The following is a 20119-nucleotide window of genomic DNA, read 5'->3' as shown; positions in this document are numbered from 1 at the left end:
AGGCTGCTTTTGAATTTGACTGAAGACCATATGCGTGAGGTGGTATCAAGGCACAAGACGCCGACCATCTCAGAAGAAAGGTAGCTTGGGAGAACAATATTTGCATTGGACAGCCTTCTTCCCATTCCCACTATTATGCTGCAGTTACTGTGTAGCGTTACTAGAGGGCAGCAGTATGAACATAAGAGCACACCAAGGGGGAGGTTTCCATATGTTTCGCGCTAGTTTAGCTCCACAATAGTGACACAAACTAGCGCAAATTTTCTTTTTTATGATTTTCTTTCTAGCGCAAAACTTCTTTTGCGCTGGAAAGTGCCCTGTAAGGAGCGCAAAGCACTGCTTTGGGTAACTTTGCGCCAAGGGGGCATTACATGGGTGGTACATGGGTGTTTCCATGCAGCAACCCATGCTTTTTGATGCAAAACCATATTGACAAAGATTTTTAAACATGGTTTTGCGCCAAAAGTTAACGCCCCTTCAAAGGAGGTGCAAACAGGAGAAATGCATTCATTTCTATGTGCTTTTCTCGCTTTCCATGCGTGCTTCACTGTGCAGCATGTATGCAAGGTGGGAAAAGCTTTGCATCGTGCCTAGCATAGTATTTTGTACAGGAAAGGTACCCTTCCTGTACAAAACCTACGCTACACTCATGCACACACCCTAGCGCTGCGGCGATAAGCTATGTGCATGGCGCACGGCAGCTGAAATCAGCGCCGGCGCAAGGGAAAGACAAGGAGAGAGCCAAATCTTTAAAAATATGGCGCTCTCCTGCTCATTCCCGGTCACGTAACGCAGCGCAGCCACACAGGGTGCTGCGCTACGTTGCGTGACATTTAAAAAAATCTTCCCCCAAGGCTTTTTTTCCGCCTGCTGACATAACTCTTGTTCATGTTGGTCTTGCAGGACCTACGGAGTGTAGGACTGCGATGACCGAGTGAATGAGCCATGAGGAATGGCTGCCCTGTATTTGTGGTGAAGAGGGAATGTTTGGAAGGTAAACAGCAAGATGAATGTATCAAAGCATACATGTTTGCTGAGTGGTTGAGTGTGTGACACCTGTCTCTATGAAGGGACACGTGAGAGAGGAACAGCAGCTCCATAGTCCTCGGATGGGAGAGGAAGCACAGATGAATATTTCCCTCAAATGAAAACACTCACACCTCCTCAAAGCTGACAAGTGCGATATGATGCTTTGCAGGTATAAGGATTTGCCACGTTTGGTGCATAAATGTGTAATTTTAATGAGGTTTTCCCAGAATGTCAGTAGCGCACTCTTTGTGAGGGTGCTTAGGCCATAAATGTCAGGCACACCTCTGGGGGTATGAAGCCAAGAAAAACTTTGGGACGCTTGTTCCAGGCATCTGCCGGAAAGAAAGATACTAGGCAAAAGTTACAGAGGGAGCTAGGCTGCACAACATTTGGTCACGGTTGGACAGAAATCTTTAGTAGGGACTTTTGACAACCCCTGACTGTGGGACCAGGATCCCCATACCTCGTGCCTCTGACACCTTTTATGACCTCTGGATACCACCATCTCATTACCCCTCAAATGTTCCATCCTGGTACCCCAGCTTTGGTAGCGCACCAACCACGTTTCAATCCTTTGAGTGACCACAAACACCCTTCCTAAGTGCCCTCCATTTACATGCCGTCACTAAACCTAAATGCTACTGTCACTGTTCAGTCTCAAGTGGCCAGTTGAATGCACATTGCTCTAGTGGACAGGCACTTTCCGCTCTCTACAGCTCCTCTCAGCACACCCAGACTACACTTCTTTAAATCATAATAACATGTTCTACCTAACAGTAAGGTCCGGCCTTTCCTCTGTGGATCATACCCAACGAAAGGAGGACAAATAAATTGAGGAGCACGCCAAACTTTCTACAGACACTGCCAATCTATGGACTGACTGCCTGTTTGCATGCCATGAATCTTCTCTATGACCAATCCAAACAGTTGCCACAGGTACCCTTTCCTTGCCTCTTTCTTCTGCTCCATTGCCCCCCCTCCTTTATTTAGCAAATGTTAGTGCTCTCAGATTTGATAGCGGGAATCTCTATACCGACTGTTTTCAATAGAAATTTTCCAAGGGTCCATATAACATGCAGCATGGAGGGGAGAGGAGGCAGTAAAATCTTGGGGAGCTCCCTCTGAAAAATACCAACACATCCTCTTTGTTGTACATTTTACGGCCTTAACCGCAGTCAGATTGTATGATGCCTCCTTGTGGTTGGTAATAGAATCTGTCAGGAATGTCTTCGCTCCCCTGTTGCCCCTATCTTTTTGGGGTGCACCCCATAATGGAAGAGGGGAGGAATAAAAACTATGGGTAGCCCCCCCAAAATTACCCAGAAACCATGTCATTCTGTACCCCTTCACCCTTTATAATGCACCCCCAAACCCCTTTTAATACTGCTACCCCAAATTTGACTGCCCCCCTAAATCAGAGAGTGTAGAGCGGTGCATTAAAAATCAAATGCTGGTTTTCCTCACCATAAGCCCCATCTGATGTAATCACCTGATCTGTCAGCTAGGGAAACACTGCATGAGTGCCCACATTTGGCCCCAATCTGTTCAGACCCCCTCCTCCATCTTTGACCCCTTCCTCCTCGCTGGGAACACATCCATCTTTTCCAGACTCTCTGGCTCCACCCACTCTGCATGCACTCCTCCTATACCTCCTCTTCACACTACCCTCCATCTCTTCCACTGCCACACTATTCTCACCCCACCCACTTTGCCAGGCATGACTCCACTCTTATAGGACACACAGACACACCCATTTTGCTTACCAATTGGCCTGTTAGGCCCACCTCCAACTTACCTCTGCTGCACTGCCATCAGTCATCCTCTTCACTCTATCCCTTCCACTGCCACACCCGTTTCTCTCACTCCTCCCACTTTGCCAGGCATGACTCCACTCTTACAGGACACACAGACACACCCCCTACACACACACATTTTACTTACCAATTGGCCTGTTAGGCCCACCTCCAATTTACCTCTGCTGCGCCACCGTCGGTCATCTGGTGCCGAACCCGGGATTTGAACCCTGATTCTCTGGATGGAAGTCAGGAACTTACCCACTGGACCACACCGGTTTCCATGTCAGAAGCATATCAAATCGTCCCTATAGCATGGTCATCCTTTTGATGTGCAATACAAGCCACAGGCAATGACACCAGGGCCTATATGTTGCTTATAGTTACTACTGCAACACTTTAGACCACCAGGAGCTATAGCTCAAAGGTAAGTCGTGTGCCTACGGTTGGAAAGGGTCTCACAGGACAAGGGTTCGAGTCCTGCAAATGCTGTCAAAGTGTTATAAGGTGGCAAAATTTCAAACTTATCTTTTATTTTCATTTCCTAATTTTAATTTCACTTGTAAAAACAGAGGAGAAAAGTGGCCACTCTTTTTGGCACGTGCGCCTCAAAATTACAAATCTTTTCCCTCATGACTTTCCACCAATCCCCCTTTATCTCAAGCAGGTGCAATAGGGGCAACGCCTTATCATTCTTTATCAATGCATTCATTATTTGTCCTTTAAATATGGTATTATGTGGAGCGCAAATGTGGCCTCTGGGGCTTTAACAGATTAGAAGAATGCGAGGAAGGTGCTACACGGATAGGAAAATTGGTTGGATGGTGGTTATTTTTCCTTTTGGTGTGAGCCAATCTCTCAAATCAGAGGTTTGGTGCCTATGAGGTTGGCTAGGAATAAAGGTCAGGAATGAGCTGTGGCTAATGAAATGATGGGTAAAGTTTGATGCAAGTGAAACTCCCTTTATTAGTTGCAATAAGAAGGTAGAAAGGTTGTTTTCTTCAAGAGACAGAAAAGGTTAGAGTCAGCCCTTTGCTTCAGCAGGTCTGCATCATGCCTGCTGCAGCAGGTGAATGGATGGATGGAGCATCAGAGCAGGGCAGGGCAGAGCAAAGCAAAGCAAAGCAAAGCAAAGCAAAGCAAAGCAAAGCAAAACAAAGCAAAGCAAAACAAAGCAAAGCGCTGGGCTGGGCTGGGCTGGGCCTTTAAACACCCCCTTCCTTCCTTTGAAGGACACCCAGAAACGCCCACGAACGCCCAGCTTCTGTAAAGAGGATGACTGAAGGCAATTTGGGACCCTGCTAAATGAGGGTGACGTCCCCATGTGCGGCCTTCGAGTGGAAAACTCCTTAGCCTAAGATAGGTAGGCTGCTTTTGAATTTGACTGAAGACCATATGCGTGAGGTGGTATCAAGGCACAAGACGCCGACCATCTCAGAAGAAAGGTAGCTTGGGAGAACAATATTTGCATTGGACAGCCTTCTTCCCATTCCCACTATTATGCTGCAGTTACTGTGTAGCGTTACTAGAGGGCAGCAGTATGAACATAAGAGCACACCAAGGGGGAGGTTTCCATATGTTTCGCGCTAGTTTAGCTCCACAATAGTGACACAAACTAGCGCAAATTTTCTTTTTTATGATTTTCTTTCTAGCGCAAAACTTCTTTTGCGCTGGAAAGTGCCCTGTAAGGAGCGCAAAGCACTGCTTTGGGTAACTTTGCGCCAAGGGGGCATTACATGGGTGGTACATGGGTGTTTCCATGCAGCAACCCATGCTTTTTGATGCAAAACCATATTGACAAAGATTTTTAAACATGGTTTTGCGCCAAAAGTTAACGCCCCTTCAAAGGAGGTGCAAACAGGAGAAATGCATTCATTTCTATGTGCTTTTCTCGCTTTCCATGCGTGCTTCACTGTGCAGCATGTATGCAAGGTGGGAAAAGCTTTGCATCGTGCCTAGCATAGTATTTTGTACAGGAAAGGTACCCTTCCTGTACAAAACCTACGCTACACTCATGCACACACCCTAGCGCTGCGGCGATAAGCTATGTGCATGGCGCACGGCAGCTGAAATCAGCGCCGGCGCAAGGGAAAGACAAGGAGAGAGCCATATCTTTAAAAATATGGCGCTCTCCTGCTCATTCCCGGTCACGTAACGCAGCGCAGCCACACAGGGTGCTGCGCTACGTTGCGTGACATTTAAAAAAATCTTCCCCCAAGGCTTTTTTTCCGCCTGCTGACATAACTCTTGTTCATGTTGGTCTTGCAGGACCTACGGAGTGTAGGACTGCGATGACCGAGTGAATGAGCCATGAGGAATGGCTGCCCTGTATTTGTGGTGAAGAGGGAATGTTTGGAAGGTAAACAGCAAGATGAATGTATCAAAGCATACATGTTTGCTGAGTGGTTGAGTGTGTGACACCTGTCTCTATGAAGGGACACGTGAGAGAGGAACAGCAGCTCCATAGTCCTCGGATGGGAGAGGAAGCACAGATGAATATTTCCCTCAAATGAAAACACTCACACCTCCTCAAAGCTGACAAGTGCGATATGATGCTTTGCAGGTATAAGGATTTGCCACGTTTGGTGCATAAATGTGTAATTTTAATGAGGTTTTCCCAGAATGTCAGTAGCGCACTCTTTGTGAGGGTGCTTAGGCCATAAATGTCAGGCACACCTCTGGGGGTATGAAGCCAAGAAAAACTTTGGGACGCTTGTTCCAGGCATCTGCCGGAAAGAAAGATACTAGGCAAAAGTTACAGAGGGAGCTAGGCTGCACAACATTTGGTCACGGTTGGACAGAAATCTTTAGTAGGGACTTTTGACAACCCCTGACTGTGGGACCAGGATCCCCATACCTCGTGCCTCTGACACCTTTTATGACCTCTGGATACCACCATCTCATTACCCCTCAAATGTTCCATCCTGGTACCCCAGCTTTGGTAGCGCACCAACCACGTTTCAATCCTTTGAGTGACCACAAACACCCTTCCTAAGTGCCCTCCATTTACATGCCGTCACTAAACCTAAATGCTACTGTCACTGTTCAGTCTCAAGTGGCCAGTTGAATGCACATTGCTCTAGTGGACAGGCACTTTCCGCTCTCTACAGCTCCTCTCAGCACACCCAGACTACACTTCTTTAAATCATAATAACATGTTCTACCTAACAGTAAGGTCCGGCCTTTCCTCTGTGGATCATACCCAACGAAAGGAGGACAAATAAATTGAGGAGCACGCCAAACTTTCTACAGACACTGCCAATCTATGGACTGACTGCCTGTTTGCATGCCATGAATCTTCTCTATGACCAATCCAAACAGTTGCCACAGGTACCCTTTCCTTGCCTCTTTCTTCTGCTCCATTGCCCCCCCTCCTTTATTTAGCAAATGTTAGTGCTCTCAGATTTGATAGCGGGAATCTCTATACCGACTGTTTTCAATAGAAATTTTCCAAGGGTCCATATAACATGCAGCATGGAGGGGAGAGGAGGCAGTAAAATCTTGGGGAGCTCCCTCTGAAAAATACCAACACATCCTCTTTGTTGTACATTTTACGGCCTTAACCGCAGTCAGATTGTATGATGCCTGCTTGTGGTTGGTAATAGAATCTGTCAGGAATGTCTTCGCTCCCCTGTTGCCCCTATCTTTTTGGGGTGCACCCCATAATGGAAGAGGGGAGGAATAAAAACTATGGGTAGCCCCCCCAAAATTACCCAGAAACCATGTCATTCTGTACCCCTTCACCCTTTATAATGCACCCCCAAACCCCTTTTAATACTGCTACCCCAAATTTGACTGCCCCCCTAAATCAGAGAGTGTAGAGCGGTGCATTAAAAATCAAATGCTGGTTTTCCTCACCATAAGCCCCATCTGATGTAATCACCTGATCTGTCAGTTAGGGAAACACTGCATGAGTGCCCACATTTGGCCCCAATCTGTTCAGACCCCCTCCTCCATCTTTGACCCCTTCCTCCTCGCTGGGAACACATCCATCTTTTCCAGACTCTCTGGCTCCACCCACTCTGCATGCACTCCTCCTATACCTCCTCTTCACACTACCCTCCATCTCTTCCACTGCCACACTATTCTCACCCCACCCACTTTGCCAGGCATGACTCCACTCTTATAGGACACACAGACACACCCATTTTGCTTACCAATTGGCCTGTTAGGCCCACCTCCAACTTACCTGTGCTGCACTGCCATCAGTCATCCTCTTCACTCTATCCCTTCCACTGCCACACCCCTTTCTCTCACTCCACCCACTTTGCCAGGCATGACTCCACTCTTACAGGACACACAGACACACCCCCTACACACACACATTTTACTTACCAATTGGCCTGTTAGGCCCACCTCCAATTTACCTCTGCTGCGCCACCGTCGGTCATCTGGTGCCGAACCCGGGATTTGAACCCTGATTCTCTGGATGGAAGTCAGGAACTTACCCACTGGACCACACCGGTTTCCATGTCAGAAGCATATCAAATCGTCCCTATAGCATGGTCATCCTTTTGATGTGCAATACAAGCCACAGGCAATGACACCAGGGCCTATATGTTGCTTATAGTTACTACTGCAACACTTTAGACCACCAGGAGCTATAGCTCAAAGGTAAGTCGTGTGCCTACGGTTGGAAAGGGTCTCACAGGACAAGGGTTCGAGTCCCGCAAATGCTGTCAAAGTGTTATAAGGTGGCAAAATTTCAAACTTATCTTTTATTTTCATTTCCTAATTTTAATTTCACTTGTAAAAACAGAGGAGAAAAGTGGCCACTCTTTTTGGCACGTGCGCCTCAAAATTACAAATATTTTCCCTCATGACTTTCCACCAATCCCCCTTTATCTCAAGCAGGTGCAATAGGGGCAACGCCTTATCATTCTTTATCAATGCATTCATTATTTGTCCTTTAAATATGGTATTATGTGGAGCGCAAATGTGGCCTCTGGGGCTTTAACAGATTAGAAGAATGCGAGGAAGGTGCTACACGGATAGGAAAATTGGTTGGATGGTGGTTATTTTTCCTTTTGGTGTGAGCCAATCTCTCAAATCAGAGGTTTGGTGCCTATGAGGTTGGCTAGGAATAAAGGTCAGGAATGAGCTGTGGCTAATGAAATGATGGGTAAAGTTTGATGCAAGTGAAACTCCCTTTATTAGTTGCAATAAGAAGGTAGAAAGGTTGTTTTCTTCAAGAGACAGAAAAGGTTAGAGTCAGCCCTTTGCTTCAGCAGGTCTGCATCATGCCTGCTGCAGCAGGTGAATGGATGGATGGAGCATCAGAGCAGGGCAGGGCAGAGCAAAGCAAAGCAAAGCAAAGCAAAGCAAAACAAAGCAAAGCGCTAGGCTGGGCTGGGCTGGGCCTTTAAACACCCCCTTCCTTCCTTTGAAGGACACCCAGAAACGCCCACGAACGCCCAGCTTCTGTAAAGAGGATGACTGCAGGCAATTTGGGACCCTGCTAAATGAGGGTGACGTCCCCATGTGCGGCCTTCGAGTGGAAAACTCCTTAGCCTAAGATAGGTAGGCTGCTTTTGAATTTGACTGAAGACCATATGCGTGAGGTGGTATCAAGGCACAAGACGCCGACCATCTCAGAAGAAAGGTAGCTTGGGAGAACAATATTTGCATTGGACAGCCTTCTTCCCATTCCCACTATTATGCTGCAGTTACTGTGTAGCGTTACTAGAGGGCAGCAGTATGAACATAAGAGCACACCAAGGGGGAGGTTTCCATATGTTTCGCGCTAGTTTAGCTCCACAATAGTGACACAAACTAGCGCAAATTTTCTTTTTTATGATTTTCTTTCTAGCGCAAAACTTCTTTTGCGCTGGAAAGTGCCCTGTAAGGAGCGCAAAGCACTGCTTTGGGTAACTTTGCGCCAAGGGGGCATTACATGGGTGGTACATGGGTGTTTCCATGCAGCAACCCATGCTTTTTGATGCAAAACCATATTGACAAAGATTTTTAAACATGGTTTTGCGCCAAAAGTTAACGCCCCTTCAAAGGAGGTGCAAACAGGAGAAATGCATTCATTTCTATGTGCTTTTCTCGCTTTCCATGCGTGCTTCACTGTGCAGCATGTATGCAAGGTGGGAAAAGCTTTGCATCGTGCCTAGCATAGTATTTTGTACAGGAAAGGTACCCTTCCTGTACAAAACCTACGCTACACTCATGCACACACCCTAGCGCTGCGGCGATAAGCTATGTGCATGGCGCACGGCAGCTGAAATCAGCGCCGGCGCAAGGGAAAGACAAGGAGAGAGCCAAATCTTTAAAAATATGGCGCTCTCCTGCTCATTCCCGGTCACGTAACGCAGCGCAGCCACACAGGGTGCTGCGCTACGTTGCGTGACATTTAAAAAAATCTTCCCCCAAGGCTTTTTTTCCGCCTGCTGACATAACTCTTGTTCATGTTGGTCTTGCAGGACCTACGGAGTGTAGGACTGCGATGACCGAGTGAATGAGCCATGAGGAATGGCTGCCCTGTATTTGTGGTGAAGAGGAAATGTTTGGAAGGTAAACAGCAAGATGAATGTATCAAAGCATACATGTTTGCTGAGTGGTTGAGTGTGTGACACCTGTCTCTATGAAGGGACACGTGAGAGAGGAACAGCAGCTCCATAGTCCTCGGATGGGAGAGGAAGCACAGATGAATATTTCCCTCAAATGAAAACACTCACACCTCCTCAAAGCTGACAAGTGCGATATGATGCTTTGCAGGTATAAGGATTTGCCACGTTTGGTGCATAAATGTGTAATTTTAATTTAATGAGGTTTTCCCAGAATGTCAGTAGCGCACTCTTTGTGAGGGTGCTTAGGCCATAAATGTCAGGCACACCTCTGGGGGTATGAAGCCAAGAAAAACTTTGGGACGCTTGTTCCAGGCATCTGCCGGAAAGAAAGATACTAGGCAAAAGTTACAGAGGGAGCTAGGCTGCACAACATTTGGTCACGGTTGGACAGAAATCTTTAGTAGGGACTTTTGACAACCCCTGACTGTGGGACCAGGATCCCCATACCTCGTGCCTCTGACACCTTTTATGACCTCTGGATACCACCATCTCATTACCCCTCAAATGTTCCATCCTGGTACCCCAGCTTTGGTAGCGCACCAACCACGTTTCAATCCTTTGAGTGACCACAAACACCCTTCCTAAGTGCCCTCCATTTACATGCCGTCACTAAACCTAAATGCTACTGTCACTGTTCAGTCTCAAGTGGCCAGTTGAATGCACATTGCTCTAGTGGACAGGCACTTTCCGCTCTCTACAGCTCCTCTCAGCACACCCAGACTACACTTCTTTAAATCATAATAACATGTTCTACCTAACAGTAAGGTCCGGCCTTTCCTCTGTGGATCATACCCAACGAAAGGAGGACAAATAAATTGAGGAGCACGCCAAACTTTCTACAGACACTGCCAATCTATGGACTGACTGCCTGTTTGCATGCCATGAATCTTCTCTATGACCAATCCAAACAGTTGCCACAGGTACCCTTTCCTTGCCTCTTTCTTCTGCTCCATTGCCCCCCCTCCTTTATTTAGCAAATGTTAGTGCTCTCAGATTTGATAGCGGGAATCTCTATACCGACTGTTTTCAATAGAAATTTTCCAAGGGTCCATATAACATGCAGCATGGAGGGGAGAGGAGGCAGTAAAATCTTGGGGAGCTCCCTCTGAAAAATACCAACACATCCTCTTTGTTGTACATTTTACGGCCTTAACCGCAGTCAGATTGTATGATGCCTGCTTGTGGTTGGTAATAGAATCTGTCAGGAATGTCTTCGCTCCCCTGTTGCCCCTATCTTTTTGGGGTGCACCCCATAATGGAAGAGGGGAGGAATAAAAACTATGGGTAGCCCCCCCAAAATTACCCAGAAACCATGTCATTCTGTACCCCTTCACCCTTTATAATGCACCCCCAAACCCCTTTTAATACTGCTACCCCAAATTTGACTGCCCCCCTAAATCAGAGAGTGTAGAGCGGTGCATTAAAAATCAAATGCTGGTTTTCCTCACCATAAGCCCCATCTGATGTAATCACCTGATCTGTCAGTTAGGGAAACACTGCATGAGTGCCCACATTTGGCCCCAATCTGTTCAGACCCCCTCCTCCATCTTTGACCCCTTCCTCCTCGCTGGGAACACATCCATCTTTTCCAGACTCTCTGGCTCCACCCACTCTGCATGCACTCCTCCTATACCTCCTCTTCACACTACCCTCCATCTCTTCCACTGCCACACTATTCTCACCCCACCCACTTTGCCAGGCATGACTCCACTCTTATAGGACACACAGACACACCCATTTTGCTTACCAATTGGCCTGTTAGGCCCACCTCCAACTTACCTGTGCTGCACTGCCATCAGTCATCCTCTTCACTCTATCCCTTCCACTGCCACACCCCTTTCTCTCACTCCACCCACTTTGCCAGGCATGACTCCACTCTTACAGGACACACAGACACACCCCCTACACACACACATTTTACTTACCAATTGGCCTGTTAGGCCCACCTCCAATTTACCTCTGCTGCGCCACCGTCGGTCATCTGGTGCCGAACCCGGGATTTGAACCCTGATTCTCTGGATGGAAGTCAGGAACTTACCCACTGGACCACACCGGTTTCCATGTCAGAAGCATATCAAATCGTCCCTATAGCATGGTCATCCTTTTGATGTGCAATACAAGCCACAGGCAATGACACCAGGGCCTATATGTTGCTTATAGTTACTACTGCAACACTTTAGACCACCAGGAGCTATAGCTCAAAGGTAAGTCGTGTGCCTACGGTTGGAAAGGGTCTCACAGGACAAGGGTTCGAGTCCCGCAAATGCTGTCAAAGTGTTATAAGGTGGCAAAATTTCAAACTTATCTTTTATTTTCATTTCCTAATTTTAATTTCACTTGTAAAAACAGAGGAGAAAAGTGGCCACTCTTTTTGGCACGTGCGCCTCAAAATTACAAATATTTTCCCTCATGACTTTCCACCAATCCCCCTTTATCTCAAGCAGGTGCAATAGGGGCAACGCCTTATCATTCTTTATCAATGCATTCATTATTTGTCCTTTAAATATGGTATTATGTGGAGCGCAAATGTGGCCTCTGGGGCTTTAACAGATTAGAAGAATGCGAGGAAGGTGCTACACGGATAGGAAAATTGGTTGGATGGTGGTTATTTTTCCTTTTGGTGTGAGCCAATCTCTCAAATCAGAGGTTTGGTGCCTATGAGGTTGGCTAGGAATAAAGGTCAGGAATGAGCTGTGGCTAATGAAATGATGGGTAAAGTTTGATGCAAGTGAAACTCCCTTTATTAGTTGCAATAAGAAGGTAGAAAGGTTGTTTTCTTCAAGAGACAGAAAAGGTTAGAGTCAGCCCTTTGCTTCAGCAGGTCTGCATCATGCCTGCTGCAGCAGGTGAATGGATGGATGGAGCATCAGAGCAGGGCAGGGCAGAGCGAAGCAAAGCAAAGCAAAGCAAAGCAAAACAAAGCAAAGCGCTAGGCTGGGCTGGGCTGGGCCTTTAAACACCCCCTTCCTTCCTTTGAAGGACACCCAGAAACGCCCACGAACGCCCAGCTTCTGTAAAGAGGATGACTGCAGGCAATTTGGGACCCTGCTAAATGAGGGTGACGTCCCCATGTGCGGCCTTCGAGTGGAAAACTCCTTAGCCTAAGATAGGTAGGCTGCTTTTGAATTTGACTGAAGACCATATGCGTGAGGTGGTATCAAGGCACAAGACGCCGACCATCTCAGAAGAAAGGTAGCTTCGGAGAACAATATTTGCATTGGACAGCCTTCTTCCCATTCCCACTATTATGCTGCAGTTACTGTGTAGCGTTACTAGAGGGCAGCAGTATGAACATAAGAGCACACCAAGGGGGAGGTTTCCATATGTTTCGCGCTAGTTTAGCTCCACAATAGTGACACAAACTAGCGCAAATTTTCTTTTTTATGATTTTCTTTCTAGCGCAAAACTTCTTTTGCGCTGGAAAGTGCCCTGTAAGGAGCGCAAAGCACTGCTTTGGGTAACTTTGCGCCAAGGGGGCATTACATGGGTGGTACATGGGTGTTTCCATGCAGCAACCCATGCTTTTTGATGCAAAACCATATTGACAAAGATTTTTAAACATGGTTTTGCGCCAAAAGTTAACGCCCCTTCAAAGGAGGTGCAAACAGGAGAAATGCATTCATTTCTATGTGCTTTTCTCGCTTTCCATGCGTGCTTCACTGTGCAGCATGTATGCAAGGTGGGAAAAGCTTTGCATCGTGCCTAGCATAGTATTTTGTACAGGAAAGGTACCCTTCCTGTACAAAACCTACGCTACACTCATGCACACACCCTAGCGCTGCGGCGATAAGCTATGTGCATGGCGCACGGCAGCTGAAATCAGCGCCGGCGCAAGGGAAAGACAAGGAGAGAGCCAAATCTTTAAAAATATGGCGCTCTCCTGCTCATTCCCGGTCACGTAACGCAGCGCAGCCACACAGGGTGCTGCGCTACGTTGCGTGACATTTAAAAAAATCTTCCCCCAAGGCTTTTTTTCCGCCTGCTGACATAACTCTTGTTCATGTTGGTCTTGCAGGACCTACGGAGTGTAGGACTGCGATGACCGAGTGAATGAGCCATGAGGAATGGCTGCCCTGTATTTGTGGTGAAGAGGAAATGTTTGGAAGGTAAACAGCAAGATGAATGTATCAAAGCATACATGTTTGCTGAGTGGTTGAGTGTGTGACACCTGTCTCTATGAAGGGACACGTGAGAGAGGAACAGCAGCTCCATAGTCCTCGGATGGGAGAGGAAGCACAGATGAATATTTCCCTCAAATGAAAACACTCACACCTCCTCAAAGCTGACAAGTGCGATATGATGCTTTGCAGGTATAAGGATTTGCCACGTTTGGTGCATAAATGTGTAATTTTAATTTAATGAGGTTTTCCCAGAATGTCAGTAGCGCACTCTTTGTGAGGGTGCTTAGGCCATAAATGTCAGGCACACCTCTGGGGGTATGAAGCCAAGAAAAACTTTGGGACGCTTGTTCCAGGCATCTGCCGGAAAGAAAGATACTAGGCAAAAGTTACAGAGGGAGCTAGGCTGCACAACATTTGGTCACGGTTGGACAGAAATCTTTAGTAGGGACTTTTGACAACCCCTGACTGTGGGACCAGGATCCCCATACCTCGTGCCTCTGACACCTTTTATGACCTCTGGATACCACCATCTCATTACCCCTCAAATGTTCCATCCTGGTACCCCAGCTTTGGTAGCGCACCAACCACGTTTCAATCCTTTGAGTGACCACAAACACCCTTCCTAAGTGCCCTCCATTTACATGCCGTCACTAAACCTAAATGCTACTGTCACTGTTCAGTCTCAAGTGGCCAGTTGAATGCACATTGCTCTAGTGGACAGGCACTTTCCGCTCTCTACAGCTCCTCTCAGCACACCCAGACTACACTTCTTTAAATCATAATAACATGTTCTACCTAACAGTAAGGTCCGGCCTTTCCTCTGTGGATCATACCCAACGAAAGGAGGACAAATAAATTGAGGAGCACGCCAAACTTTCTACAGACACTGCCAATCTATGGACTGACTGCCTGTTTGCATGCCATGAATCTTCTCTATGACCAATCCAAACAGTTGCCACAGGTACCCTTTCCTTGCCTCTTTCTTCTGCTCCATTGCCCCCCCTCCTTTATTTAGCAAATGTTAGTGCTCTCAGATTTGATAGCGGGAATCTCTATACCGACTGTTTTCAATAGAAATTTTCCAAGGGTCCATATAACATGCAGCATGGAGGGGAGAGGAGGCAGTAAAATCTTGGGGAGCTCCCTCTGAAAAATACCAACACATCCTCTTTGTTGTACATTTTAAGGCCTTAACCGCAGTCAGATTGTATGATGCCTCCTTGTGGTTGGTAATAGAATCTGTCAGGAATGTCTTCGCTCCCCTGTTGCCCCTATCTTTTTGGGGTGCACCCCATAATGGAAGAGGGGAGGAATAAAAACTATGGGTAGCCCCCCCAAAATTACCCAGAAACCATGTCATTCTGTACCCCTTCACCCTTTATAATGCACCCCCAAACCCCTTTTAATACTGCTACCCCAAATTTGACTGCCCCCCTAAATCAGAGAGTGTAGAGCGGTGCATTAAAAATCAAATGCTGGTTTTCCTCACCATAAGCCCCATCTGATGTAATCACCTGATCTGTCAACAGGAAACACTGCATGAGTGCCCACATTTGGCCCCAATCTGTTCAGACCCCCTCCTCCATCTTTGACCCCTTCCTCCTCGCTGGGAACACATCCATCTTTTCCAGACTCTCTGGCTCCACCCACTCTGCATGCACTCCTCCTATACCTCCTCTTCACACTACCCTCCATCTCTTCCACTGCCACTCTATTCTCACCCCACCCACTTTGCCAGGCATGACTCCACTCTTATAGGACACACAGACACACCCATTTTGCTTACCAATTGGCCTGTTAGGCCCACCTCCAACTTACCTCTGCTGCACTGCCATCAGTCATCCTCTTCACTCTATCCCTTCCACTGCCACACCCTTGCTCTCACTCCACCCACTTTGCCAGGCATGACTCCACTCTTATAGGACACACAGACACACCCATTTTGCTTACCAATTGGCCTGTTAGGCCCACCTCCAACTTACCTCTGCTGCACTGCCATCAGTCATCCTCTTCACTCTATCCCTTCCACTGCAACACCCCTTTCTCTCACTCCACCCACTTTGCCAGGCATGACTCCACTCTTACAGGACACACAGACACACCCCCTACACACACATTTTACTTACCAATTGGCCTGTTAGGCCCACCTCCAATTTACCTCTGCTGCGCCACCGTCGGTCATCTGGTGCCGAACCCGGGATTTGAACCCTGATTCTCTGGATGGAAGTCAGGAACTTACCCACTGGACCACACCGGTTTCCATGTCAGAAGCATATCAAATCGTCCCTATAGCATGGTCATCCTTTTGATGTGCAATACAAGCCACAGGCAATGACACCAGGGCCTATATGTTGCTTATAGTTACTACTGCAACACTTTAGACCACCAGGAGCAATAGCTCAAAGGTAAGTCTTGTGCCTACGGTTAGAAAGGGTCTCACAGGACAAGGGTTCGAGTCCCGCAAATGCTGTCAAAGTGTCATAAGGTGGCAAATTTTCAAACTTATCTTTTATTTTCATTTCCTAATTTTAATTTCACTTGTAAAAACAGAGGAGAAAAGTGGCCACTCTTTTTGGCACGTGCGCCTCAAAATTACAAATATTTTCCCTCATGACTTTCCACCAATCCCCCTTTATCTCAAGCAGGTGCAATAGGGGCAACGCCTTATCATTCTTTATCAATGCATTCATTATTTGTCCTTTAAATATGGTATTATGTGGAGCGCAAATGTGGCCTCTGGGGCTTTAACAGATTAGAAGAATGCGAGGAAGGTGCTACACGGATAGGAAAATTGGTTGGATGGTGGTTATTTTCCCTTTTGGTGTGAGCCAATCTCTCAAATCAGAGGTTTGGTGCCTATGAGGTTGGCTAGGAATAAAGGTCAGGAATGAGCTGTGGCTAATGAAATGATGGGTAAAGTTTGATGCAAGTGAAACTCCCTTTATTAGTTGCAATAAGAAGGTAGAAAGGTTGTTTTCTTCAAGAGACAGAAAAGGTTAGAGTCAGCCCTTTGCTTCAGCAGGTCTGCATCATGCCTGCTGCAGCAGGTGAATGGATGGATGGAGCATCAGAGCAGGGCAGAGCAAAGCAAAGCAAAGCAAAGCAAAGCAAAGCAAAGCAAAGCAAAGCGCTGGGCTGGGCCTTTAAACACCCCCTTCCTTCCTTTGAAGGACACCCAGAAACGCCCACGAACGCCCAGCTTCTGTAAAGAGGATGACTGCAGGCAATTTGGGACCCTGCTAAATGAGGGTGACGTCCCCATGTGCGGCCTTCGAGTGGAAAACTCCTTAGCCTAAGATAGGTAGGCTGCTTTTGAATTTGACTGAAGACCATATGCGTGAGGTGGTATCAAGGCACAAGACGCCGACCATCTCAGAAGAAAGGTAGCTTGGGAGAACAATATTTGCATTGGACAGCCTTCTTCCCATTCCCACTATTATGCTGCAGTTACTGTGTAGCGTTACTAGAGGGCAGCAGTATGAACATAAGAGCACACCAAGGGGGAGGTTTCCATATGTTTCGCGCTAGTTTAGCTCCACAATAGTGACACAAACTAGCGCAAATTTTCTTTTTTATGATTTTCTTTCTAGCGCAAAACTTCTTTTGCGCTGGAAAGTGCCCTGTAAGGAGCGCAAAGCACTGCTTTGGGTAACTTTGCGCCAAGGGGGCATTACATGGGTGGTACATGGGTGTTTCCATGCAGCAACCCATGCTTTTTGATGCAAAACCATATTGACAAAGATTTTTAAACATGGTTTTGCGCCAAAAGTTAACGCCCCTTCAAAGGAGGTGCAAACAGGAGAAATGCATTCATTTCTATGTGCTTTTCTCGCTTTCCATGCGTGCTTCACTGTGCAGCATGTATGCAAGGTGGGAAAAGCTTTGCATCGTGCCTAGCATAGTATTTTGTACAGGAAAGGTACCCTTCCTGTACAAAACCTACGCTACACTCATGCACACACCCTAGCGCTGCGGCGATAAGCTATGTGCATGGCGCACGGCAGCTGAAATCAGCGCCGGCGCAAGGGAAAGACAAGGAGAGAGCCAAATCTTTAAAAATATGGCGCTCTCCTGCTCATTCCCGGTCACGTAACGCAGCGCAGCCACACAGGGTGCTGCGCTACGTTGCGTGACATTTAAAAAAATCTTCCCCCAAGGCTTTTTTTCCGCCTGCTGACATAACTCTTGTTCATGTTGGTCTTGCAGGACCTACGGAGTGTAGGACTGCGATGACCGAGTGAATGAGCCATGAGGAATGGCTGCCCTGTATTTGTGGTGAAGAGGGAATGTTTGGAAGGTAAACAGCAAGATGAATGTATCAAAGCATACATGTTTGCTGAGTGGTTGAGTGTGTGACACCTGTCTCTATGAAGGGACACGTGAGAGAGGAACAGCAGCTCCATAGTCCTCGGATGGGAGAGGAAGCACAGATGAATATTTCCCTCAAATGAAAACACTCACACCTCCTCAAAGCTGACAAGTGCGATATGATGCTTTGCAGGTATAAGGATTTGCCACGTTTGGTGCATAAATGTGTAATTTTAATGAGGTTTTCCCAGAATGTCAGTAGCGCACTCTTTGTGAGGGTGCTTAGGCCATAAATGTCAGGCACACCTCTGGGGGTATGAAGCCAAGAAAAACTTTGGGACGCTTGTTCCAGGCATCTGCCGGAAAGAAAGATACTAGGCAAAAGTTACAGAGGGAGCTAGGCTGCACAACATTTGGTCACGGTTGGACAGAAATCTTTAGTAGGGACTTTTGACAACCCCTGACTGTGGGACCAGGATCCCCATACCTCGTGCCTCTGACACCTTTTATGACCTCTGGATACCACCATCTCATTACCCCTCAAATGTTCCATCCTGGTACCCCAGCTTTGGTAGCGCACCAACCACGTTTCAATCCTTTGAGTGACCACAAACACCCTTCCTAAGTGCCCTCCATTTACATGCCGTCACTAAACCTAAATGCTACTGTCACTGTTCAGTCTCAAGTGGCCAGTTGAATGCACATTGCTCTAGTGGACAGGCACTTTCCGCTCTCTACAGCTCCTCTCAGCACACCCAGACTACACTTCTTTAAATCATAATAACATGTTCTACCTAACAGTAAGGTCCGGCCTTTCCTCTGTGGATCATACCCAACGAAAGGAGGACAAATAAATTGAGGAGCACGCCAAACTTTCTACAGACACTGCCAATCTATGGACTGACTGCCTGTTTGCATGCCATGAATCTTCTCTATGACCAATCCAAACAGTTGCCACAGGTACCCTTTCCTTGCCTCTTTCTTCTGCTCCATTGCCCCCCCTCCTTTATTTAGCAAATGTTAGTGCTCTCAGATTTGATAGCGGGAATCTCTATACCGACTGTTTTCAATAGAAATTTTCCAAGGGTCCATATAACATGCAGCATGGAGGGGAGAGGAGGCAGTAAAATCTTGGGGAGCTCCCTCTGAAAAATACCAACACATCCTCTTTGTTGTACATTTTACGGCCTTAACCGCAGTCAGATTGTATGATGCCTCCTTGTGGTTGGTAATAGAATCTGTCAGGAATGTCTTCGCTCCCCTGTTGCCCCTATCTTTTTGGGGTGCACCCCATAATGGAAGAGGGGAGGAATAAAAACTATGGGTAGCCCCCCCAAAATTACCCAGAAACCATGTCATTCTGTACCCCTTCACCCTTTATAATGCACCCCCAAACCCCTTTTAATACTGCTACCCCAAATTTGACTGCCCCCCTAAATCAGAGAGTGTAGAGCGGTGCATTAAAAATCAAATGCTGGTTTTCCTCACCATAAGCCCCATCTGATGTAATCACCTGATCTGTCAGCTAGGGAAACACTGCATGAGTGCCCACATTTGGCCCCAATCTGTTCAGACCCCCTCCTCCATCTTTGACCCCTTCCTCCTCGCTGGGAACACATCCATCTTTTCCAGACTCTCTGGCTCCACCCACTCTGCATGCACTCCTCCTATACCTCCTCTTCACACTACCCTCCATCTCTTCCACTGCCACACTATTCTCACCCCACCCACTTTGCCAGGCATGACTCCACTCTTATAGGACACACAGACACACCCATTTTGCTTACCAATTGGCCTGTTAGGCCCACCTCCAACTTACCTGTGCTGCACTGCCATCAGTCATCCTCTTCACTCTATCCCTTCCACTGCCACACCCCTTTCTCTCACTCCACCCACTTTGCCAGGCATGACTCCACTCTTACAGGACACACAGACACACCCCCTACACACACACATTTTACTTACCAATTGGCCTGTTAGGCCCACCTCCAATTAACCTCTGCTGCGCCACCGTCGGTCATCTGGTGCCGAACCCGGGATTTGAACCCTGATTCTCTGGATGGAAGTCAGGAACTTACCCACTGGACCACACCGGTTTCCATGTCAGAAGCATATCAAATCGTCCCTATAGCATGGTCATCCTTTTGATGTGCAATACAAGCCACAGGCAATGACACCAGGGCCTATATGTTGCTTATAGTTACTACTGCAACACTTTAGACCACCAGGAGCTATAGCTCAAAGGTAAGTCGTGTGCCTACGGTTGGAAAGGGTCTCACAGGACAAGGGTTCGAGT

The sequence above is a fragment of the Triturus cristatus genome, chromosome 4_1 (assembly GCF_964204655.1).
Source record: "Triturus cristatus chromosome 4_1, aTriCri1.1, whole genome shotgun sequence".
NCBI lineage: Eukaryota > Metazoa > Chordata > Amphibia > Caudata > Salamandridae > Triturus > Triturus cristatus.
Note: the sequence above shows the minus strand (reverse complement) of the source record.